Source organism: Macaca mulatta, chromosome X, assembly GCF_049350105.2.
Source record: "Macaca mulatta isolate MMU2019108-1 chromosome X, T2T-MMU8v2.0, whole genome shotgun sequence".
In the NCBI taxonomy this organism is placed as follows: domain Eukaryota; kingdom Metazoa; phylum Chordata; class Mammalia; order Primates; family Cercopithecidae; genus Macaca; species Macaca mulatta.
Genome location: NC_133426.1, coordinates 108,209,669 through 108,234,434, shown reverse-complemented (window position 1 = coordinate 108,234,434; position 24,766 = coordinate 108,209,669). Strand labels below are relative to the sequence as shown.

At 42.2% G+C, this 24,766-nt stretch overlaps 1 protein-coding gene, 1 non-coding gene and 1 pseudogene across 3 annotated transcripts in view; 2 read left to right on the top strand and 1 right to left on the bottom strand.

The window, feature by feature from the left end:
• TAF7L (TATA-box binding protein associated factor 7 like) overlaps positions 1-24,766 on the top strand; it is an 81,111-nt gene that overhangs the window by 2,599 nt on the left and 53,746 nt on the right. The window contains exons 1-2 of one of the 2 annotated variants that reach the window (XM_077989195.1): positions 17,036-17,074; positions 21,685-21,819. The exons of the other annotated variant lie outside the window; for it this stretch is intronic. The gene's annotated coding sequence lies outside the window, so the exon portion shown is untranslated. Of the gene's footprint in view, positions 1-17,035; positions 17,075-21,684; positions 21,820-24,766 lie in introns of those variants that run through there. 2 annotated transcript variants of the gene reach the window in all.
• Positions 5,170-6,219, top strand: LOC106995269 (NANOG neighbor homeobox pseudogene; annotated as a pseudogene).
• LOC114675172 (U6 spliceosomal RNA) lies at positions 18,957-19,063 on the bottom strand. Its single transcript, XR_003726267.1, has one exon. It is a non-coding gene; the product is annotated as a U6 spliceosomal RNA (small nuclear RNA).

Sequence of the window (24,766 nt, the reverse complement as noted above, 5' to 3'; positions counted from 1 at the left end):
GTAACAGTAGCAGTAGTATTAAGTATAATGGCATTTAGAAATCCAGGAAAATGAGACTTTAAAATGCATATACCTTTTATCTATATGTCCCTGTTGACTTTTTTCCTACAAAATTTTAATGTGAGGCTGGGCACGGTGGCTCACATGTATAACCCCAGCACTTTGGGAGGCTGAGGTGGGAGGATTGCTTGAGCCCAGGAGTTTGAGACGAGCCTAGGCAACATGTCAAAACCCCATCTCTACAAAAAATGCAAAAACTAGCTGGGCATGATGGCACATACCTGTAGTCCCAGATACATGGGAGGCTGAGGTGAGAGGATCACCCGAGCCTGTGGAGGTCGAGGCTGCAGTGACCCATGATCACGCTACTGCACTCCAGCCTGGGTGACAGTGAGACCTTGCCTCAAAAATAAAAAAAAAAAGTGTTCTTAAAACCTCAAGTCATAGGAATGGTTCTTTAGTCTTTTCCTTATTATTATATGTATTATGTTATTTATTACTATATTATTCCCTCTTAGTTTTTTTGAGATGGAGTCTCGCTCTGCTCCAAGCCAGTGGCATGATCTCGGCTCACTGCAATCTCTGCCTCCTGGCCTCAACCTCCTGAGTAGCTGGGATTATAGGCACACGCCACCACACCCAGCTAATTTTTGGGGGTTTTTTTTTGTTTTTTTGTTTTTTTTGAGACAGAGTCTCGCTCTGTCACCCAGGCTGGAGTGCAGTGGCGTGATCTCGGCTCACTGCAACCTCCACCTCCCAGGTTCAAGCAATTCTCCTGCCTCAGCCTCCCAAGTAGCTGGGATTACAGGCGCCCACTACCACGCCCAGTTAATTTGTGTATTTTTAGTAAAGACAGGATTTCACCATGTTGACCAGGCTGGTCATGACCTCCTGCCCTTAGGTGATCCACCCGCCTCAGCCTCCCAAAGTGCTGGGATTACAGGCCACTGTGCCCAGCTTAGTTTTTGTATTTTTAGTAGAGACGGGATTTCACCATGTTGGCCAGGATGGTCTCGATCTCCTGACCTCATGATCCACCTGCCTCGACCTCCCAAAGTGCTGGGATTACAGGCGTGAGCCACCGCGCCTGGCCTCATTTAGTGTTAAAGTGTTCTCATTACATGTGCACACAAACTTAAATGTCTTTGCTTTACAGTATTGCTTGCTCAGCGAATATATATCATGAGAAAGGTCTGTCAGATTCATACAGTATACTTGAGCACCAATTATGTGTTTTGACACTACTGGGCACAAAGACAATAGAAAAGAAAAGGTGTAACAAATCCCCTGTCTGAGGTTAATAAGCCCCAGAGCAACAATTTGGGCTTTTGTTTGTTTTGTCAATCTCAAAATGCATTTTCAGAACCTTGATAGGTGATACTGTTAGCCCTGATGACATTCAAAGTCCTCATTTCAAATATTCAAGGTAGAAAATTCAAAACAGTTGTAAAACAAAATAATTGGATTAGCAGACCCTTTTCATGAAGTGAAATCTTACTTAGAAGCCTGATATGTAAAGCAGAAAAGCCAAGCTGCTCTGTTGGTGGGTATCTGGAAGCCTGCCTACTGTTGTGTTGTCACCCACCTGCACGGCCAGTGATGCCTAAGGCTTGTCTTCAAGCTTCCAGGTTTTACCAAGCACACTCTGAAAGTGAGTCTGTGTACGATCATTAGGGATAATAGAAGGAAATCAAGCAAAAACTTGCTCTTTATTTACAATAAACTCCATAAGGAATTTGAATTCTAAAGTTAACAAATCAATGAACTCCATGTAAAATAATCTTTACATGGGATAATGGAAAACAATCGATGGTCCTTTTCTTAAAAACCAATTTTTCCCCATTGCAATACCTTTTTTTTTTTTTTTTTTTTTTAAGATGAGGTCTTGCTCTGTTTCCAAGGCTGGAGTGCAGTCATTCCCATGTAGTATGTACTTTTCCCAACTACTGCCATGACTCACTTGCCATTTTCAAGGAATAGCAGCCCACTGCTCAAATGTTAATTCGCTTTGGCAACACCTACACAGACACACCCAGGATCAATACTTTGTATCTTTCAATCCAATCAAGTTGACACTCGGTATTAACCATCACAAACTTCTTTATAAACCGATATGGAGTGAGCTCCAATACATATTGTTAAATTGAAAAAGCAAGATTAAAGACTACCATTTGTGTAAAAAGGGGGGGGATTAAAACACATATTTGCTTGAATAAGCATTAATTAACTCTTAAAGGATATTGTTAACATTGATTGCCTCTAGGGAAAAGAACTGGGTGGTTGGGGAGTAGGGGTGGGAGACTTTTTGCCATATATTTTTTCTTTATACCTTTTGAGTTTTGAATCATGTGAATGAATTACGTATTCAGAAAAAAATACGTATTATTTAAAAAAATAAAATTTCTCTCCATTTCAGCACTATAAACTCTGTACTAAAAAGTGGGGACGTGTGATAGAAACCACTTTTAAGAATAAAAAACCTATATATTCAACTACAATACTTTCAGATATCCCCTAGTCTCAAATAGATTCTTTTTTCTTTTTTAAAATTTTGTAAATTATTTCTTCCATGATGATTTGAATGGACTTTTTTTTTTTTTTTTTTTTTTTTTTGAGACGGAGTTTTTCTCTTGTCGCCCAGACTGGAGTGCAATGGCGTGATCTCGGCTCACTGCAACCTCCGTCTCCCAGGATTACAGGCATGGGCTACCATGCCCAGCCTGACTATCTTCCAACAAGTACAAGTATTTCATAAATAATATCTGACCGTTTCTAGCCAATTGAGTAATTTGTTACATAATAAGCCACCTCACATCTTTCAACAAGAAATACATTAAATTTGAATAGTAAAGACATTATACAATGAATTAGGACACTTTTAAATTTTGTTTTAAATATTTGTTTGGGGGAGAGGACAGCACACGTCTACTTAATGAAGAGAAACATTTTTACAGTGCAGAGGTCTTTTATGTTTTTGCACCTATTATGCTTGAATTCATAGGGGATGGGTTCCAGCAGCCCAGACTCCTTTCCATTGGTTCTCACAAAGTACGCTTCTCTGGGTGGAGCAGCCTGGCACTTGAGTTGAACCCAGGTACCTCTCTTTTTGGCTTCCTTCTTTTTCTGATCATTTTCCCTCATGTGTTTCAGGAAGCTATCTTGGCTCTTAGAGCGCTTAATGTACTCAATCCGCACATTAATTCTCTTGGCAAGAATCTTGCCCTTAGCTTCTTTGTTTACAACAATGCCGACAGCATGCTGGTTAACATTGTAGACACAGTTTTGCCATGGTAACACTTATGGGACATTCCTTTTTGAATAGTATGCATTCCCTCGATGTCTCTATATGTGTATATATATATTTTTTATATGTATATAGAATATATATATAGAAATATATATAGTCCATAATGAGCATATATTTTTCTATATACATATAGAAAAAAATACATATATATATATATATTTTTTTTTTGAGATGAAGTCTCGCCCTGTTGCCGAGGCTGGAGTGCAGTGGTGAGATCTCGGCTCACTGCAACTTTCACCTCCCAGGTTCAAGTGATTCTCCTGCCTCAACCTCCTGAGTAGCTGGGACTACAGGCACATGCCACCACGCCCGGCTAATAATATCGCCTTTCTTATAGATTCACGTGTACATGGCCAAAGGAACAACTCCATATTTTCTTTTTTTTTTTTTTTTAAGACAGAGTCTTGCTCTGTTGCCCAGGCTGGAGTGCAGTGGCGTGATCTTGGCTCACTGCAACCTCTACCTCCTGGGTTCAAGTGATTCTCCTGCCTCAGCCTGCCGAGTAGATGGGATTACAGGCATCTGCCACCACGCCCAGCTAATTTTTGCATTTTTAGTAGAGATGGGGTTTTGCCATGTTGGCCAGGCTGGTCTTGAACTCGACCTCAAGTGATCCTCCCGCCTCAGCCGTTTTCTAAAAGGCCTAGAGAACATCTATCGGGTGCCTCTCTTACCCTTTGTGTTCGTCATTTTGGCAAATTACTGGAAGATGGCAGTTCTGGCCGAAAGGAAGCTCTTTTTTTAAAAAAAGAATTGCACTTCCCACACAACACTGGCATATCAAATAGATTATTTACATCTAAGGACCTCGAGCAGGGCTGAGAATAGGGTAGGGTGAGTGAGACACTTGCTTCATGTGCAAAATTTAAGGGGGCACCAAAAAATTCAGTTATCGAGAGGAATGATTTTTTGTTTGTTTTTGTGACAAGTCTTGCTGTCACCCAGGCTGGGGTGCAGTGGCACCTTCTCAGCACTGCAAGCTCTGCCTCCCGGGTTCATGCCATTCTGCCTCAGCCTCCCGTGTAGCTGGGACTACAGGTGCCCACCACCACGCCCGGCTAATTTTTTTGAATTTTTAAGTAGAGACGGGGTTTCACCTTGTTGGCCAGGATGGTCTCGATCTCCTGACCTCGTGGTCCGCCCACATCGGCCTCCCAAAGTGCTGGGATTACAGGCGTGAGCCACCGCACCCAGCCTGAGGAATGATGTTTTAATGAAATATATAAAAAATCAAATTAATGCAAATGTCCATGATGAACAAAATATCAATATTTTTAATAAAGACAGGACCAGTAACAGTGCCATACTGAACCATATTGAAGCCTGAGGCAAAAGGCAAAATACAGGTTCCATATACAGGTTTTTATGTATTCTTGAATAATTAAATTTTTCCTGGAACATTAAAGGAGTTGAAAAAATATTGAAAAAGATAAATTACAAGTCACAGCAATTAAGTTTAAAACATGTTATTTACACCAAAACTAGAATTTATTAAATTCTACTTTCTTGGCTTTAGTGGAAGCAAACTCATTCAAATTTTTTTTTTCTTGAGACGGTGTCTCGCTCTGTCACCCAGGCTGGAGTGCAGTGGTGTGATCTCGGCTCACTGCAACCTGTGCCTCCCGGGTTCATGCGATTCTCCTGCCTCAGCCTCCCAAGTAGCTGGGACTACACGTGCGTGCCACCACACTCAGCTAATTTTTGTATTTTTAGTAGAGATGGGGTTTCACCATATTGGCCAGGCTGGTCTCAAACTCCTGACCTTATGATCTGCCCACCTCGGCCTCCCAAAGTGCTGGGATTACAGGCATGAGCCACCGAGCCCAGCCAGGAAATATTTTCATTAAAATCAGAAGCTTGGATCCTTTCAGACTGGCCAAGACAGTTCCTACAATTGTGACTTTTCTGAGGTAAAATCATCTGGCGCTGAGAATTTTTTTATTTCTAAAAATCAAACAGAGCCTCTAAGACAGAAGACCCAAAGCAAAACAATCATGGATCTAAATCAGCAAGGGCTGGAAGGTGGTGGTAACTTCACAAAATTGAAAAGTTGGGATCTCGTTATACAGAAACAACCAGCTATGACTTGTGATCAAAATCCAGAACAATCAAATGGAAATTACAGTGAAGATGAACAAAAGGGAAAGCAGAAATGGAGAGAAGGAGGAGGAGAAGCAGGTGGAAAGAGAGAGTGAGAAAAAGAAGAGGAAAATGAAAAGGAGCTGGAAGATGAACAGGAAAATAAAAAAGGAAAGGGAAAATGAGAAACAATATCCCAAGAAAAGATTAGTCAGCAAATCCCTCATGGACACTCTCTGGGCAAAGTTGAAGTTAAACAGGTGCCCCAGGATACAAGAGAGTTTATCACTCTCATTTGAATTTGGCATGACACATAAACAGATAAGTCAATGGTTTTGTAAGAAGAGGAAGAAATGTAATAAAGAAATGTCCAAGAGAAAGCATAAGAAAAACGTAAGAGATGGGGGGGAGGTCTCTCTGGGTTGCCAAGGCTGGTCTCAAACTCCTGCCCTCGGGGGATCTTCTTCCCACCTTGGCCTCCAGAAGTGCTGTGATTACAAGCATGAGCCATTGTGCCTGGCTGAGACTTCTTTTCTTTTTCTTTTTCTTTTCTTTTCTTTTTTTTTTTTTTTTCTGAGACCGAGTCTTGCTCTGTCTCCCAGGCTGGAGGGCAGTGGCGTGGTCTCAGCTCGCTGCAGCCTCCGCCTCCCAGGTTCAAGCGGTTCTGCTGCCTCAGCCTCCTGAGTCTAGCTAAGAAGTTTTATATGACACCATTCTCACCAATAAATGGAGTTCTGAAAGGATAAACAAGAACATATTAACAATTGTTAATTCCGTGGGGTAGAACTAAATGAGGGGAGTGCAAAGGAGTTCCTAAATATCCTATTTTTACACTACTGTGGTTTTAAAGTTTTTATAATGGATGTTAATTGATTTCATTTCAGAAAAAAATCAATAAAGAAATTTCCAACCTCCGGAAGTGTTTTGAGACTGAAAGGGAAATCCATTGTAGAAGTTAATGGGTTCAGTGCATTCTGGAACTTGTCACTCTATCTCTAAATATCCCTTCCAGGCTGGGCGCGGTGGCTTACGGCTATAATCCCACCACTTTGGGAGGCCGAGGCTGGAAGATAACTCGAGATCAGGAGTTCGAGACCAGCCTGACCAACATGGTGAAACCCCATCTCTACTAAAAATACAAAATTAGTTGGGCATGGTAGCCCATGCCTGTAATCCCAGCTACTCGAGAGGCTGAAGCAGGAGAACTGCTTGTGCCCGGGACGGGGAGGTTGCAGTGAGCTGAGATCATGCCATTGCACTCCAACCTGGATGACAAAAGAGAAACTCTGTCTCTAAATAAATAAATAAACATCCCCTAAAAAAAAAAAAAAAAGTCAGAAGCTTGGCTGGGCACAGTGGCTCATGTCTGTAATCCCAGCACTTTGGGAGGCTGAGGTGGGAGGATCACTTGAGGTCAGGAGTTCGAGACCAGCCTGGCCAACATGGTGAAACCCCGACTTTACTAAAAATACAAATAATTAGCCGGGAGTGGTGGCGCATGCTTGTAATCCTAGCTACTCGCGAGTCTAAGGCAGGATAATTGCTTGAACATGGGAGGCGGAAGTTGCAAAGCCGAGATCGCCCTATTGCAGTCCAGCCTGGGTGACAAGAGCGATACTCTGTCTCAAAAAATAAAAAATAAAAATAAAAATCACAAGCTTAGGTCTAATATATAGAATTTGGGGGAAGTTCTAGTAATCTGGTGCAATTTAAATGCAAGGTGGACATTGAAGAATCTCTAGAAATGAAGACCACAAGGTAGACATGGACTACATAGTTATGCCATGCTAAAGAGTTTAGATTTTATTTTGAAGGTGATGGGGAACCTCTCAAATATTTTAAGCACCTAATTCCAGAAGATTACAATCACATGAGTGAGTGCCGAAGTCAAAAAGGAAAAAACTAGAGTAGAGACTTAGTCGATTTCTAAGGTAGAAATGTAATTCCAAGACAGGCAGACTAGGTTCTGAATATGAGGAGTAAGAGGAAACAAAAGAGGACGACCCCTCAAGACTCACCATAAACAATCTGTTCTTTATCCATATTACATTACATCTTCTTCCTGACATGTGTGAAAGGAAATAAGTTACTCTCTCTTTTCTACAAAGCATGCCAAGCACCTTTTATTTGTGGGGCAGAGTTCACCATAAAAAGTTGAGAACCGCCGGGTGCGGTGGCTCACGACTGTAATCCCAGCACTTTGGGAGGCCGAAGCGGAGGGATCACAAGGTCAGGAGATCGAGACCATCTTGACTAACACACGGTGAAACCCCGTCTCTACTAAAAATACAAGAAAATTAGCCCGGCGTGGTAGGGGGCGCCTGTAGTCGCAGCTACTAGGGAGGCTGAGGCAGAAGATTGGAGTGAACCCGGGAGGCGGAGCTTGCAGTGAGCCGAGATCGTGCCACCGCACTCCAGCCTGGGCTACAGAGTGAGAGTGTGTCTCATAAACAAACAAACAAACAAAAACTTGAGAACCATGAGCCATTAATCTGATCAAGATTCTTATACCCATCCAGAATACATATGCACATGTAAGATGTATCCTTCTCCTCGCCCCGGCTACAGTCCATTTCAAGAAAGTCTTCTTTTAAGAAACTGGCAAAAAAACGGATATTCTGCCAAATATGCCAAGATTCATATATAGATAGAAAGGTTCCCCATCACCTTCAAAATAAAATCTAAACGCCTTAGTGTAGCATAATTATGTAGTCCATGTCTACCTTGTGATTCTCATCTCTAGAGATTCTTCAATGTCTACCTTGCATTTAAGTTGCACCAGATTACTAGAACTTCCCCCAATTTATTCTACATAAATATGAATGTATGTATTCATATGATATACAGTGACTGGTAGATCGACTGTTTTGTTTACTTTTTTAGGCAAGCCAAAATATTTAAAGATAAAATAGGGCAGAAAAAAAAATCCATTTACCTTCTTCTATGAAAGAAAGGAGGATGCCCTTCTAAATAAAAATTCTTTAAGAATTCAATCTAATATTGGCATCTAAGCCAATGCTGCTTGCCATCCTAAAATTATTTTCCTTTTAAAATAATCTTTGATGTCCATTTCCAGTAATATGGTAGCCAAAATAATCTGAATGAAAGTCCTCCCACACTACAAAACACTTAGAAATACCAAATGAGATACCATCTCACACCAGTTAGAATGGCAATCATTAAAAAGTCAGGAAACAACAGGTGCTGGAGAGGATGTGGAGAAATAGGAACACTTTTACACTGTTGGTGGGATTGTAAACTAGTTCAACCATTATGGAAAACAGTATGGCGATTCCTCAAGGATCTAGAACTAGAAGTACTATATGACCCAGCCATCCCATTACTGGGTATATACCCAAAGGATTATAAATCATGCTGCTATAAAGACACATGCACACGTATGTTTATTGCGGCACTATTCACAATAGCAAAGACTTGGAATCAACCCAAATGTCCATCAGTGACAGACTGGATTAAGAAAATGTGGCACATATACACCATGGAATACTATGCAGCCATCAAAAAGGATGAGTTTGTGTCCTTTGTAGGGACATGGATGCAGCTGGAAACCATCATTCTCAGCAAACTATCGCAAGAACAGAAAACCAAACACCTCATGTTCTCACTCATAGGTGGGAACTGAACAATGAGATCACTTGGACTCGGGAAGGGGAACATCACACACCGGGGCCTATCACGGGGAGGGGGAAGGGGGGAGGGATTGCATTGGGAGTTATACCTGATATAAATGACGAGTTGATGGGTGCTGACGAGTTGATGGGTGCAGCACGCCAACATGGCACAGGTATACATATGTAACAAATCTGCACGTTACGCACATGTACCCTAGAACTTAAAGTATAATAAAAAAATTAAATAAATAAAAAGATATTTAAGAACAGAAAAAAAAAAGAAATACCAAATACAATATAAAATCCTTTTAAATGTACAGCTGAACTTGCAAGTAAAGGAAATCCCCAGAGGTCAAAACAAAGTGGAAAAACCCAAAACCAGAACATTGGGTAGGAGTTAAAATGTCAGTTGCTCCACTAGGGGTGGGGGTGGGGTGCAGGTAACTTAGTTATCTCATTAAGTAAGGTGGTCAGGGTTTTTGTTTTTTTCCCCCATAGGTTATCAGGGAACAGGTGGTGTTTAGTTATATGAATAAGTTCTTTAGTGGTGATTTGTGAGATTTTGGTGCACCCATCACCCGGGCAGTATACACTGAACCCAATTTGTAGTCTTTTATACCTTACCCCCTTCCCACCCTTTCCCCCTGAGTCTCCAAAGTCCATTGTGTCATTCTTATGCCTTTGCATCCTCATAGCTTAGCTCCCACTTATAAGTGAGAACATACAATGTTTGGTTTCCCATTCCTGAGTTACTTCACTTAGAATAATAGTCTCCAATCCCATCCAGGTCGCTGTGAATGCCATTAATTCACTCCTTTTTATGGCTGGGTAGTATTCCATTGTATATATATACCATGGTTAATTTATCCACTGGTTGATTGATGGGCATTTGGGTTGGTTCCACGTTTTTGCAATTGCAAATTGTGCTGCTATAAACGTGTGTGCAAGTATCTTCTTCGTATAATGACTTCTTTTCCTCTGGGTAGATACCCAGTAGTGGGACTGCTGGATCAAATGGTAGTTCTACTTTCAGATCTTCAAGGAATCTCCACACGTTATTTATTTTTTTTTTCTTTTTTCTTTTTTTTTTTTTTATGACAGAGTCTCATTCTGTCGCCGTGGTGCGATCTCAGCTCACTGCAACCTCCGCCTCAGCCTCCCAAGTAGCTGGGATTACAGGCGCACACCACCACGCCCAGCTAATTTTTTGTGTATTTTTAGTAGAGACGGGATTTCACTATGTTGGGCAGACTGGTCTCGAACTCCTGACCTCGTGATCCGCCCGCCTCGGCCTCCCAAAGTACTAGAATTACAGGCGTGAGCAACCGCGCCCGGCCCCCACACTGTTTTCCATAGTGGCTGTACTCGTTTATATTCCCACCAGCACATAAAAGTGTTCCCTGTTCACTGCATCCACACCAACATCTACTGTTTTTTGATTTTTTGATTATGGCCATTCTTGCAGGAGTAAGGTGGTACTGCATTGTGGTTTTGATTTGCATTTCCCCAATCATTGGTGATATTGAGCACTTTTTCATACACATTTGTATATCTTCTTTTGAGAATTGTCTTTTCATGTCCTTAGCCCACTTTTTGATGGGATTGTTTTTATCTTGCTGATTTGTTTGAGTTCATTGTAGATTCTGTATATTAGTCCTCTGTCAGATGTATAGATTGTGAAGCTTTTCTCCCACTCTGTGGGTTCTCTTTACGCTGCTGACTGTTCCTTTTCTCGTGCAAAAGCTCTTTAGTTTAAGACCCAGCTGTTTATCTTTGTTTTTATTACATTTGTTTTTGGGTTCTTGGTCATGAAGTTCTTGCCTAAGCCAATGTCTAGAAGGGTTTTTCTAATGTTATCTTCTAGAATTTTAATAGTTTCAGGTCTTAGATTTAAGTCCTTAATCCACCTTGAGTTGATTTTTGTGTAAGGTGAGAGATGAAGATTCAGTTTCATTCTCTTACATGTGGCTAGCCAATTATCCCAGCACCATTTGTTGAAAAGGATGTCCTTTCTCCACTTTATGTTTTTGTTTGCTTTGTTGAAGATCAGTTGGCTGTAAGTATTTGGGTTTATTTCCAGGTTCTTTATTCTGTCCCATTGATCTATGTGCCTATTTTTATACCAGTACCATGCTGTTTGTCTGACTATGGCCTTATAGGATAGCTTGGAATCAGGTAATGTGATGCCTCCAGATTTGTTCTTTTTGCTTAGTCTTGCTTTGGCTATGTGGGCTCTTTTTTGGTTCCATATGAACTTTAGAATTGTTTTTTCTAATTCTGTGATGAATGATGGTGGTATTTTGATGGGAATTGCATTGAATTTGTAGATTGCTCTCGGAAGGATGGTCATTTTCACAATATTGATTCTACCCATTCATGAGTATGATATGTGTTTCTATTTGCTTGTGTCATCTATGCTTTCTTTCAGCAGTGTTTTGTAGTTTTCCTTGTAGAGGTTTTTCACCTCCTTGGTTAGGTCTTTTCCTAAGTATTTTATCTTTTTCGCAGCTATTGTAAAAGGGGTTGAGTTCTTGATTTGATTCTCAGCTTGGTCACTGTTGGTGTATAGAAGAGCTACTGATGTGTGTACATTAATTTTGTATCTGGAAACTTTGCTGTATTCTTTTATCAGTTTCAGGAGCTTTCTGGAGGAGTCTTTAGGATTTTCTAGGTAAACAATCATATAATCCACAAACAGCGACAGTTTGACTTCTTTACCGATTTGGATGTCCTTGATTTCTTTCTCTTGTCTGATTGCTCTGGCTAGGACTTCCAGCACTACATTGAAAAGAAGTGGTGAGAGTGGGCATCCTTGTCTTGTTCCAGTTCTCAGAGGCAATGCTTTCAACTTTTCCCCATTCAGTATTATGTTGGCTGTGGGTTTGTCATAGATGGCTTTTATTACATTGAGGTATGTCCCTTTTATGCCAATTTTGCTGAGAGTTTTAATCATAAAGCGATGCTGAATTTTGTCAAATGCTTTTTCCGCATCTATTGAGATGATCATGCGATTTTTATTTTTAATTCTGTTTATGTGGTGTATCACATTTATTAACTTGTGTATGTTAAACCATTCCTGCATCCCTGATATGAAACCAACTTGATCATGGTGGATTATCTTTTTTTCTTCTTCTTCTTTTTGAGACAGAGTTTCGCTCTTGTTGCCCCGGCTGGAGTGCAATGGCACAATCTCGGCTCACTGCAACCTCTGCCACCTGGGTTCAAGCAATTCTCCTGCGTCAGCCTCCTGAGTAGCTGGGATTACAGGCATGCGCCACAACACCCAGCTAATTTTGTATTTTTAGTAGAGATGAGGTTTCTCCATATCGGTCAGGCTGGTTTCGAACTCCTGACCTCAGGTGATCAGCCGGCCTCAGACTCCCAAAGTGCTGGGATTACAGGAGTGAGCTACCACGCCCGGTCCCTGGATTATCTTTTTGATATGTTGTTGGATTTGGTTACTAGAATTTTGTTAAGGATTTTAGCATCCATGTTCATTAGGGATATTGGTCTGTAGTTTTGTTTTTTGGTTATGTCCTTTCCTGGTTTTGGTATTAGAATGATACTGACTTCATAGAATGATTTAGGGAGGGTTCCCTCTTTCTCTATCTTGTGGAATAGTGCCAATACAATTCTTTGAATGTCTGGTAGAATTCTGCTGTGAATCCGTTTGGTCCTGGACTTCTGTTTTTTGTTTTTTGTTTTTTTTTGAGACAGAATCTCACTCTGTCACCTAGGCTGGAGTGCAGTGGTGCGATCTCAGCTCACTGCAACCTCTGCCTCCTGGGTTCAAGTGATTCTCCTGCCTCAGCCTCCCGAGTAGCTGGGATTACAGGTGCGTGACACCACTCCCGGCTAATTTTTTTGTATTTTTAGTAGAGACGGGGTTTCACCATATTGGTCAGGCTGGTCTTGAACTCCTGACCTCATGATCCACCTGCCTCGGCCTCCCAAAGTGCTGGGATTACAGGCGTGAGCCACCCCTCCCAGCCCTTTTCTTGGTAATTTTTAAATTACCATATCAATCTCGCTGCTGGTTATTGGTTTGTTCAGAGTATCTAATGCTTCCTGATTTAAGCTAGGAGGGTTGTATCTTCCCAGAAATTTATCCATCTCTTCTAGATTTTCTAGTTTAAGCATGTAAGGCGTTCATAGTAGCCTTGAATGATCTTTTGTATTTCTGTGGTGTCAGTTGTAATATCTCCCCTTTCATTTCTTATTGAGCTTGTTTGGATTTTCTCTCTTCTTTTCTTGATTAATCTTGCTAATGATCTATCAATTTTATTTATCTTTTCAAAGAACCAGCTTTTTGTTTGTTATCTTTTGTATTTTTTTGTTTGCTTGTTTCAATTTCATTTAGTTCTGCTCTGATCTTGGTTATTTCCTTTCTTCTGTTGGGTTTCGGTTTGGTTTGTTCTTGTTTCTCTAGTTCCTTGAGGTGTGACCTTAGATTGTCTGTGCTCTTTCAGACTTTGTGATGTAAGCTTTTAGGGCTATGAACTTTCCTCTTAGCACCGCCTTTGGTGAATCCCAGAGGTTTTGATAGGCTATGTCACTACTGTCATTCCGTTCGAAGAATTTTTTAATTTCCGTCTTGATTTCATTTTTGACCCAATGATCATTCAGGAACAGGTTATTTAACTTTGATGTATTTGCATAGTTTTGAAGCTTCCTTTTGGAGTTGATTTCCAGTTTTATTCCACTGTGGTCTGAGAGAGTGCTTGAGATAATTTCATTTTCCTTAAATGTATTGAGGCTTGCTTTGTGGCCTATCATATGGTCTGTCTTGGAGAAAGTTCCATGCACTGTTGAACAGAATGTATATTCTGAGGTTGTTGGATGGAATGTTCTGTAAGTATCTGTTAAGTCCATTTGTTCCAGGGTATAGTTTAAATCCGTTGTTTCTGTCTTGATGACCTGTCTAGTGCTGTCAGTGGAATATTGAAGTCCCCCACTATTATTGTGTTGAGGTCTGTCTCATTTCTTAGGTCTATTAGTAATTGTTTTATAAATTTGGGAGTTCCAGTGTTAGGTGCATATATGTTTAGGATTGTGATATTTGCCTGTTGGACAAGGCCTTTTGCTGTTACATAATGTCCCTCTTTGTCTTTTTTAGTTGCTGTTGCTTTAAAGTTTGTTTTGTCTGATATAAGAATAGCTACTCCTGGCCGGGCATGGTGGCTCACGCCTGTAATCCCAGCACTTTGGGAGGCTGAGGCGGGTGGATCACAAGGTCAGGAGTTCTAGACCAGCCTGGCCAATATGGTGAAGCCCCGTCTCTACTAAAAATACAAAAATTAGCTGGGCATGGTGGTGAGTGCCTGCACAGCTACTCAGGAGGCTGAGGCAGGAGAATAGCTTGAATCCAGGAGGTGGAGGTTGCAATGAGCTGAGATTGCACTACTGTACTCCAGCCTGGGCGACAGAGTGAGACTCCATCTCAAAAAAAAAAACAAAAACAAAAAGAATAGCTGCTCCTGCTCGCTTTTGGTGTCCCTTTGCATGAAATGTCTTTTTCCACCCCTTTACCTTAAGTTTATGTGAGTCCTTATGTGTTAGGTGAGTCTCTTGAAGGCAGATAGTTGGTTGGTGAATTCTTTTTTTTTTTTTTTTTATGGGACGGAGTTTCACTCTGTCGCCCAGGCTGAAGTGCAGTGGTGCAATCTCGGCTCACTGCAACCTCCGTCTCCCAGGTTCAAGTTGGTTGGTGAATCTTATCCATTCTGCAATTCTATATCTTTTAAGTGGAGCATTAAGTCTATTTACATTCAATGTTAGTACAGAGATGTGAGGTACCATTCCATTCATCATGCTATTTGTTGCCTGTATAGCTTGGTTTTTTTTCTTTTTGTTTTTAAATTGTATTTTTTTTTTTTAAGACAGAGTTTCGCTCTTGTTGCCCAGGCTGGGGTACAATGGCACCATCTTGGCTCACTGCAACCTCCGCCTCCCAGGTTCAAGTGATTCTCCTGCCTCAGCCTCCCAAGTAGCTAGGATTACAGGCAAGTGCCACCATGCCCAGCTAATTTTTGTATTTTTAGTAGAGATGGGGCTTCACCATCTTGGCCAGGATGGTCTCGAACTCCTGACCTCGTGATCTACCCTCCTCAGCCTCCCAAAGTGCTGGGATTACAGGTGTGAGTCACCGCGTCTGGCCTGCATTTTTGTTTTATTGGTCCTGTGAGATTTATGCTTTAAAAAGGTTCTGTTTTGATGTGTTTCCAGGATTTGTTTCAAGATTTAGCACCCCTTTTGGCAGTTCTTGTAGTGGTGGCTTGGTAGTGGCAAATTCTCTCAGCATTTGTTTGTTTTTAAAAAACCTATCTTTCCTTCATATATGAAGATTAGTTTCACTTGATACAAGATTCTTAGCCGGGCACAGTGGCTCACGCCTGTAATCCCAGCACTTTGAGAGGCCTAGGCAGGCGGATCACCTGAGGTCAGGAGTTCAAGACCAGCCTGACCAACATGGAGAAACCCCATCTCTACTAAAAATACAAAATTAGTCAGGCATGGTGGCGCATGCCTGTAATCCCAGCTACTTGGGAGGCTGAAGCAGGAGAATCGCTTGAATCTGGGAGGCAGAGGTTGCAGTGAGCCAAGATCTCACCATTGCACTCCAGCCTGGGCAACAAGAGCGAAACTACGTCTCAAGAAAAAAAAAAAAAGATTCTTAGCTGATAATTGTTTTGTTCGAGGAGGCTGAAGATAGGGCCTCAGTCCCTTCTAGCTTGCAGGATTTCTGCTAATAAATCTGCTGTTAATCTGATAGATTTTCCTTTATAGGTTATCTGGTACTTTTGTCTCACAGCTCTTAAGATTCTTTCCTTCATCTTAACTTTAGATAAGCTGATGACAATGTGCCTAGGTGATGATCTTTTGACAATGAAATTCCCAGATGTTCTTTGTGCTTCTTGTATTTGGATGTCTAAGTTTCCAGCAAGGCTGGGGAAGTTTTCCTCGATTATTCCCCCAAATACGTTTTCCAAACTTTCAGATTTCTCTTCTTCCCCAGGAATACCAATTATTCTTAGGTTTGGTCATTTAACATAATCCCACACTTCTTGGAGGCTTTGTTCATATTTTCTTATTCTTTTTTCGTTGTCTTTGTTGGATTGGGTTAATTCGAATACCTTGTCTTTGAGCTCTGAATTTCTTTATTCTACTTGTTCAATTCTATGGCGAGACTTTCCTGAGCATTTTGCATTTCTATAATTGTGTCCATTGTTTCCTGAAGCTTTGATTGTTTTTTATTTATGCTATCCATTTCACTGAATATTCCTCTCTTCACTTTTTTTTTCTTTTTTTTTTTTAGATGGAGTTTCACTCTTGTTGCCCAGGCTGGAGTGCAATGGCACTATCTCAGCTCACTGCAACCTCCGCCTCCCGGGTTCAAGCAATTCTCCTGCCTCAGCCTCCTGAGTAGCTAGGACTACAGGCATGCACCACCACATCTGGCTAATTTTGTATTTTAGTAGAGACAGGGTTTCTCCATGTTGGTCAGGCTGGTCTCGAACTTCTGACCTCAGGTGATCTGCCCACCTTGGACTCCCAAAGTGCTGGGATTATAGGCATGAGCCACCATGCTCGGCCTTCTCTTCTTGTTTCATTTCCTTTCTTTTCTTTCCTTTTTTTTTTTTTTTTTTGAGATGGAGTCTCACTCTGTTGCCCAGGCTGGAGTGCAGTGGCACAATCTTGGCTCACTGCAACCTCCGCCTCCCAGGTTCAAGTGATTCTCCTGCCTCAGCCTCCCAAGTAGCTAAGACTACAGGTGTGTGCCACCACACCTGGCTAATTTTTTTGTATTTTTAGTAGAGACGAGGTTTCACCGTGTTAGCCAGGATGGTCTCGGTCTCCTGACCTCATGATCCACCCACCTCAGCCTCCCAAAGTGCTGGGATTACAGGTGTGAGCCACCGTGCCTCTCCAATTTTTTTTATTTCCTTACATTGGGCTTCGCCTTTCTCTGGTGCCTCCCTGAGTAGCTTAATTACTAACCTCCAGAATTCTTTTTCAGGTAAATCAAAGATTTCTTCTTGGTTTGGATCCATTGCTGGTGAGTTAGTGTGATCTTTTGTGGGTGTCAAGGAAAGTGTGATCTTTTGTGGGTGTCAAGGAACCTTGTTTTTTCATATTACCAGAGTCAGTTTTCTGGTTCCTTTTCATTTGGGTAGGCTCTATCAGAGGGAAGGTCCAGGGCTGAAGGCCGTTGTTCAGATTCTTTTGTCCCATGGCATGTTCCCTTGATGTAATACTCTCCCCCTTTTCCTGTGGATGTGGCTCCCTAAGAGCCAAGCTGTAGTGATTGTTACAGCTTTTCTGGATCTAGCCACCCAGCAAGTCTACCAGGCTCTGGGTTTGTACTCGGGGTAGTCTGCACAGAGTCCTGTGATGTGAACCGTCTATGGATCTCTCAGCTGTGGATACCAGCACCTGATCTGGTGAAGATGGAAAGGGGGTGAAATGGACTCTGTGAAGGTTCTTAGCTTTGGTGGTTTAATGCACTATTTTTGTGCTTGTTGGCCTCCTGCTGGGAGGTGGCGCTTTCCAGACAGCATCAGCTGTGGTAGTATGGGGAGGAACAGGTGGTGGGCGGGGCCCTAGAACTCCCAAGAGTATGTGCCCTTTGTCTTCAGTTACCAGGGTGGGTAGGGTAGGATCATTGGGTTGGGGCAGGGCTAGGTGTGTCTGAGCTCAGAGTCTCCTTGGGCAGGTCTTGCTGCAGCTGCTGTGGGGTATGGGGGTGAGGCTCCCAGGTCAATGGAGTTATAATCATAGAAGGATTATGGATGTCTCTACTGTGTTGTGCAGGTTGTCAGGAAAGTGGGGGAAAGCCAGCAGTCACAGGCCTCACACAGCCCCCACAGAATCCAAAGGGCTGGTCTCACTCCCACTGTACCCCCACCCGACAGCACTGAGTCTGTTTCCAGGCAGTGAGTAAGCAGGGCTGAGATCTTGCCCCAGGCTACCCACCTCCCAGCTGTGAAAGCAAGTATAGCTTTCCTTCTTACCCCGCCTGTGGAGTCTGCACACCAGATTCATGCCCCACCCCCTAACAAGTTCTGGCCAGAAGACTTCTCCATCAGTCCATCAGTTCGAACTGTCTTTTTTGTTTGTTTGTTTGTTTGTTTTTGAGCCGGAGTTTTGCTCTGTCGCCCAGGCTAGAGTGCAGTGGCACGATCTCAGCTCACTGCAGCCTCTGCCTCCTGGGTTCAAGTAATTCTCCTGCCTCAACCTTCCGAGAAGCTGGGATTACAGGCACGCACCACTACACCTGGCTAATTTTTGTATTTTTAGTAGAGACGAGGTTTCACCATCTTGGCCAGGCTGGTCTCGAACTCCTGACGTCCGGTGATCCACCCTCCTCACCCTCTCAAAGTGCTAGGATTACAGGCTTGAGCCACTGTGCCCGGCCTCAGTTCAAATTGTTACAAAGTTCGGCTGGAGATTTCTTTCTCCCTGTGACCTTTTCCAAGTGCCTCTGGCCACCCTACCAAAGGACCCCTGTAAGGCCAGGCAGAAATGGTTTGCTAGGGGACCCAGTGAGCTCACAGGGCTTTTCCCACTCTTTCCTCTACTCCTGTATTTCGCACGGTATCTAAATTGACTCAGCTCCAGGTAAGGTCAGAATCTTCTCCCGTAACCTAGGCCTTCAGTTTCCCCAGTGGGGGTGTGTGTTCAGGGGCAGAAGAGCTCCCTTTCCCACTTCCACAGTTTGGGCACTCACAGTGTTTGGTGTGTCTCCTGGGTCCTGCAGGAGCAGTCCGCTTTCTTCAGAGGGTCTGTGGGTCCTCTTGGGTTTCCTGATTTATTCCTGCAGTCGTTCCGGAGCAAAATTTCATGATGCGAGCGTCCACATGTTGCTCTGTTCGTCCAAGTTGGAGCTGCAATCTAGTCCTGCCTCCCATCTGCCGTGATCCACCTTCTTCTTCTTCTTTTTTTATATGGAACACTTCACGGATTTGTGCATTATCCTTGTGCAGGGACCATGCTAATCTTTTCTGCATCATTCCAATTCCAGTACATGTGCTGCTGAAGCGAGCACACATGCTTAGGTTCTGATGGCCTTGTAGAGGCAGGAGACAGAGCCTTTGGCCTAAGTAAGGCAGGGGGTTGGAACTGAAACACCTGTAGGAAGTTGGGAGTTTCAAAGGACTACACCTTCAATAAGGTTGAACTAGACAAAAATTCATTCGCTAGCATAGGAAGACAACCTGGGCTCTAAGAAGGTAGAAAACAGGTCTCCCTCTGAAGCCTGCTTTCACATGGGTTTGGGATTCAAAATGTATAACTCCTACAATGTCCAGGAACCCTCTACACCAAACAATAAGTATAAAGTGTATACTCACTTAAGAGTATAACTATTGTTATTCCTACCTAGCAGAAGCAACATAAAACAACTCTAGAGAGACATATCCCTCACAAGATCCCCACAAGTAAAGCTGCACTGAACACAATTTAAAATAAAAAATTATAAAACACATGAAAAAACACCACACCATAATCAAATGTCTGAAGACACAACACATAGACCCTGAAACATGCAGACTCATCTAATACACACTATAAAATATGCTTAAAATGATTAAAGATATAATTGAAAATGTAAGAAAAGAACAAGACATTATTTTGTTTTTACAGATTTGAGGATACAAATGCAGCTTTGTTACATGGATATATTGTGTAGTGGTGAAGTTTGGGCTTTAAAGTGTAACCATCACTCAAATCATATACATAGAACCCATTAGGTAATTTTTTTTTTTTTTTTTTTTTTGAGACGAAGTCTTGCTCTGTCGTCTAGGCTGGAGTGCAGTGGCGCGATCTCCACTCACTGCAAGCTCCGCTGCCTCCTGGGTTCACGCCATTCTCCTGCCTCAGTCTCCCGAGAAGCTGGGACTACAGGCGCCTGCCACCACGCCCGGCCAATTTTTTTGTATTTTTAGTAGAGACGGGGTTTCACCGTGTCAGCCAGGATGGTCCCGATCTCCCGACCTCGTGATCCGCCCGCCTCGGCCTCCCAAAGTGCTGGGATTACAGGCGTGAGCCACCGCGCCTGGCCGAGGTAATTTTTTTTTTTTTTTTTTTTTTTTTTTTTTTTTTTTTGCGACAGAGTTTCGCTCTTGGTGCCCAGGCTGGAGTGCAGTGGTGCAATCTTGGCTCACTGCAATCTCTGCCTCTGGGGTTCAAGCGATTCTTCTGTCTCAGCCTCACAAGTAGCTGGGATTACAGGCGCGTGCCACCAAGCCCAGCTAATTTTTTGCATTTTTAGTTGAGATGGGGTTTCATCATGTTGGCCAGGCTGGTCTCAAACTGCTGACCTCAGGTGATCCACCCGCCTCAGCCTCCCAAAGTGCTGGGATTACAGGTGTGAGCCGCTGAGCCTGACCCATTAGGTAATTTTTTATCCCTTACACCTCTTGCACCTCCCACCTTTCTGGGTCTACAGTGTCTATTATTCCACTCCAGTACACTATTTTTAAAAGGCCAGGTAGTATTGAAAAAGAATTCTAGACATGAAAAAAAGTTTTAAATTTAAAAACTCAATAGACATGTTAAACCACAGATTGGGCACAATTAAAGAGAAAAGTGGTAACTAGAAAAATAGATATATAGAATGCAACACAGAGAGATAAAGAAATAAAAAATATGAAAAGAGGTAAAGAGACATGCAGGACAAATTTTGAAAGTAATATTCAAAGAAGTAATGATTGAGGGTATTCTAGAACTGATTGTTTAAAAATGTGAATTCTCGGGCTGGACACGGTGGCTCATGCCTGTAATCTCAGCACTTTGGGAGGCCAAGGCAGGTGGATCACCAGGTCAGCAGTTCAAGACCAGCCTGACCAAGATGGTGAAACCCCATCTCTACTAAAAATACAAAAAAATTAGCCAGGCGTGGTGGCAGGCACCTGTAATCCCAGCTACTCGGGAGGCTGAGGCAGGAGAATTGCTTGAACCCGGGCGGCAGAGGTTGCAGCAAGCTGAGATCGTGCCACTGCACTCCAGGCTGGGTGACAGACTGAGACTCCATCTAAAATAAAATAAAATAAAATAAAATAAAATAAAAAGAAATGTGAATTCTCAAATTCAGAAACTGTGAGTCCTGAGCAAGATAAATACAATAAATTCACATTTAGACCATTTTATTGAATCTTTAGAACATCAAAACAAATGATCCTGGTGATAATACTTAACATTTTCTATGTGCCCCATTGCTCTAAACACTGTACCCAAGAGATAATCATTTAAATATATTGTTATATTTTCTTCCAGTGTTTTATCGATGTATGTATATGCACAATACAAAAATTCAGAATTTTTGTATTATTCAAAACAAAATCAGAATAAACCCACACATAAAAACTTGTATTCTTCTTTTTTTTTTTTTTTGCTCAACATTTTACCATAAGCATTTTCCTATGTTATTAAGCAGCAGCAATAGCTGCAATAACAGCATAAATAACAACTAACATTTTAGTGTTGTTGTCAGGAGTATGGGTTTTGAAATCAAACTTTCCAGGTTTGAGTCCCAGCTCACCATTTACTAGCCATGTGGTGGACAAGTGACTCATCCTCTCTCTGATTCCATGTCCTCAGTAGTAAAAACCTACATCCTGAGGTTATTGTGAGTTACTATTTACTTTTTTTTTTTTTTTTTTGAGACAGAGTTTCACTTTCACTGCCCAGGCTGGAGTACAATGGTGCAATCTCGGCTCACTGCAACCTTCGCCTCCCAGATTCAAGCGATTCTCCTGCCTCAGCCTCCCCAGTAGCCGGGATTACAGGCGCTTGCCACCACAGGTGACTAATTTTTGTCTTTTTAGTAGAGACGGGGTTTCACCATGTTGGCCAGGCTGGTCTTGAACTCCTGACCTCAAGTGATCCACCTGCCTCAGCCTCCCAGAGTGCTGGGATTATAGGCATGAGCCACTGTGCCCCCAGTCTTGTGAGTTCCTGTTTACTAAGCTATCTGCTGGGCACTGTGCTAAACACATGAATAATGTCATTTAATACTAATAATAATAATAATAACCACCCAGTGGATTAGAAACTGCCCTTGGTCCTATTTTATAGATGAGAAAAGGGGCTTAGGAAGACTCTTAGGTGATTTGCCCAAAATCATATGACCAATGATGAAGGTTTGACTTGAGTTCAGATCTATCCCCAAAACCTATGCTCTCAATTGTTGTGCTACACTGTTCTTCCATATCATTTTATTTTATTTTGTTTTATTTTATTTACTTACTTATTTTGAGACAGAGTTTTTGTCACCCAGGCTGGAGTGCAGGGGCACTATCTCGGCTCACTAAAACCTCCGCCTCTCGGGATCAAGTGATTCTCATGCCTCAGCCTCCCGAGTAGCTGGGATTACAGGCATGCGCCATCACGCCCAGCTAATTTTTGTATTTTTTAGTAGAGATGAGGTTTCAACATGTTGGTCAGGCTGGTCTCGAACTCCTGACCTCATGATGCGCCTGCCTCGGCCTCCTAAAGTACTGGGATTACAAGTGTGAGCCACCCCGCCTGGCCTCTTCCATATCATTTTAAAGGCTTCATAGTATGTACAAATCATAAAGTTCACCACAATATTCCACAAATGTTGCACATTTAGATCTTTTCCATTTATTTTCTATTACAAATAACCTGGTAAAGCACATCTTTGCCCATAAAATATTGTGTGCACTTCAGATAAACCCTTTTAGTGGAATTACTCTGAAGTGGACTTACTAAGTAAAAAAGTATGACATTTTAAGGGTCTTCATGTATGTTACCAAACTGCTTTTCAGAAAGGTTGAAACCATTTACATACTCACTGGCAGTGTATGAGAGCAAAGTTGAGTTTTTAATTTTTTTAATTTTTATTTTTTGAGATGGAATCTCACTCTGTCGCCCAGGCTGGAGTGCAGTGGCGTGATCTTGGCTCACTTCAACCTCTGCTTGCTGGATTTAAGTGATTCTCCTGCCTCAGCCTCCCGAGTAGCTGGGACTATAGGCGCATGCCACCATGCCCGGACAATTTTTTGTATTTTTAGTAGAGACTGGGTTTCACCATGCTGACCAGGCTGGTCTGGATCTCCTGACTTCATGATCCACCTGCCTTGGCCTCTCAAAGGGCTGGAATTACAGGCGTGAGCCACTGCGCCTGGCATGTCATTTCTGTATGTTGGTAATCTTTCAAGTACTCTCTTCTAGCTACTTTGAAATATACAATATATTGTTTCTAACTCTAGTGACCCTACTCTGCTATGGAACATTAGAACGTATTTCTGGATACGTTCTAACTAACTGTATGACTGGATCCATTAACCACCCTTTTATTCATCACCTGCCTCCCACCCACACACCCTTTCCAGCCTCTGGTATCTATAATTCTCTTCTCTATTTCCATGAGGTCAACTTTTTTCTTTCTTTTCTTTCTTTTTTTTTTTTTTTTTGAGACGGAGTCTTGCTCTGTCGCCCAGGCTGGAGTGCAGTGGCGTGATCTCGGCTCACTGCAAACTCCGCCTCCCGGGTTCACGCAATTCTCCTGCCTCAGACTTCCGAGTAGCTGGGACTACAGGTGCTTGCTGCCACGCCCGGCTAATTTTTTGTATTTTTTTTAGTAGAGACAGGGTTTCACCATGGTCTCAATCTCCTGACCTTGTGATCTGCCCTCCTTGGCTTCCCAAAGTGTTGGGATTACAGGCGTGAGCCACCGCACCTGGTGGAGGTCAACTTTTTTCATTTCCAGCATATGAGTGAGAATATGTAGTATTTGTTTTTCTGTGCCTGGCTTATTTAATATAATGACATCTAGTTAGTTCCATTTATGTTGCTACAAATGACATGATTTCATTCTTTTTTTATGGCTGAATAGTATCCCACTGTGTATATATACCACATTTTCTTCTTCTTCTTTTTTTTTTTTTTTTTTTAGAGATGGGATCTTGCAATGTTGCCCAGGCTAGAGTGCAGTGGCACAATCATGTCTTCAATATCCCACTTTCAGCATTGGACAGATTTTCCAGACAGAAAAATCAACAGAGAAATTTCAGACTTAATCTGCATCATAGAAAAAGTGGATCCAATAGATATTTACAGAACATTTAATCCAACAGCTGCAAAATACACATTCTTCTCCTAGCACATGGATCATTCTCAAGGACAACCATATGTTAGGTCACAAAGCAAGTCTTAAGACTTTTTTTTTTTTTTTTTTTTTGAGACGGAGTCTCGCTCTGTGGCCCAGGCTGGAGTGCAGTGGCCGGATCTCAGCTCACTGCAAGCTCCGCCTCCCAGGTTCACGCCATTCTCCTGCCTCAGCCTCCCGAGTAGCTGGGACTACAGGTGTCTGCCACCTCGCCCAGCTAGTTTTTTGTATTTTTTTAGTAGAGACGGGGTTTCACCATGTTAGCCAGGATGGTCTCGATCTCCTGACCTCGTGATCCACCCGTCTCAGCCTCCCAAAGTGCTGGGATTACAGGCTTGAGCCACCACGGCCAGCCCAAGACATTTTTAAACATTGAAATAACATCAAGCATCTTCTCTGACCACAATGGAATAAAACTAGAAATCAATAATGAGAGGGATTTTAGAAACTATACAAACACATGGAAATTAAACAGTATGCTCCTGAATGACAAGTGGGTCCATGAAGAAATTAAGAAGAAAATTGAAAAATTTCTTGAAACAAATGATAATGGAAACACAACATACCAAAACCTATGCGATACAGCAAAAGCAGTAGTAAGAGGGAAGTTTATAGCTA